General features: G+C 37.1%; 1 non-coding gene across 1 annotated transcript; it reads right to left on the reverse strand.

Moving 5' to 3' along the window:
• Positions 1-913: 913 nt before the first annotated feature.
• Positions 914-1017, reverse strand: LOC130938144 (small nucleolar RNA R71). Its single transcript, XR_009069321.1, has one exon. It is a non-coding gene; the product is annotated as a small nucleolar RNA R71 (small nucleolar RNA).
• Between the last annotated feature and the right edge of the window lie 274 nt (positions 1018-1291).

Genomic DNA, 1291 nt, shown 5'->3' on the forward strand with positions numbered 1-1291 from the left:
TTTTTCAAAAAACCACCTAACTACTTTTCTCTCTCTAATTTTCGAAAATTACCCTCCTCTTTTTCAAAATTCTTTTAATTAACTAATTGTTTCAAATTTTAATTTTAATTTTATTTCTTCTCTTAATTTTCGAAAATTACTAACCTTTTTTCAAAAAAATAATTTTCGAAAACTCCTCTCTCTCATCTCTTTCTATTTATTTTATTTATTTACTAACACTTCTCTACTCAGGAATTCGAACCCACTATTCCCCCCTGTGTTTGGATTCTTACCTTTTCCTTCTCTTATTCTTTTATTCTTCTACTAACATAAATGAATCTCTATACTGTGACATAGATGATTCCTCTTCTTTTTCTGTTCTCTTCTTTTTTATATGAGCAGGAGCAGGGACAAGAACATTCTTGTTGAAGCAGATCCGGAACCTGAAAGGACTCTGAAGAAAAAGCTAAGAGAAACTAAAGCACAACAATCCAGAGAAAACCTTACAGTGGATCTCGAAAAAGAGAGAGACATAGCCGAACCCAATAACAAGGGTGGAGGTGCAAGGAGGATGCTTGGTGATTATACTACACCTACTTCCAAATTTGATGGAAGAAGCATCTCAATTCCTGCCATTGGAGTAAATAATTTTGAGCTGAAACCTCAACTAGTTGCTCTAATGCAACAGAACTGCAAGTTCCATGGACTTCCACCAGAAGATCCCTATCATTTTTTAACTGAGTTCTTGCAGATCCATGAGATTGTTAGGACTAATGGAGTAGATCCTGAAGTCTACAGGCTCTTGCTTTTCCCTTTTGCTATAAAAGACAGAGCTAGAACATAGTTGGACTCACAACCTAAAGATAGCCTGGACTCTTGGGATAAGCTGGTCACGGGCTTCTTGGCTAAGTTCTTTCCTCCTCAAAAGCTGAGCAAGCTTAGAGTGGATGTTCAGACCTTCAAACAAAAAGATGGTGAATCCCTCTATGAAGCTTGGGAAAGATACAAGCAGATGACCAAAATGTGTCCTTCTGACATACTTTCAGAGTGGACCATTCTGGATATATTCTATTATGGTCTATCTGAGTTCTCCAAGATGTCATTGGACCATTCTACAGGTGGATCCATTCACCTAAAGAAAATGCCTGCAGAAGCTCAGGAACTTATTGACATGGTTGCAAATAACCAATTCATATACACTTCTGAGAGGAATTCTGTGAATAATGGGACACCTCAGAGGAAGGAAGTTCTTGAAATTGATGCTTTGAATGCAATATTGGCTCAGAACAAAATGTTGACTCAACAAGTCAAC

The sequence above is a fragment of the Arachis stenosperma genome, chromosome 6, assembly GCF_014773155.1.
Source record: "Arachis stenosperma cultivar V10309 chromosome 6, arast.V10309.gnm1.PFL2, whole genome shotgun sequence".
Taxonomy (NCBI): domain Eukaryota; kingdom Viridiplantae; phylum Streptophyta; class Magnoliopsida; order Fabales; family Fabaceae; genus Arachis; species Arachis stenosperma.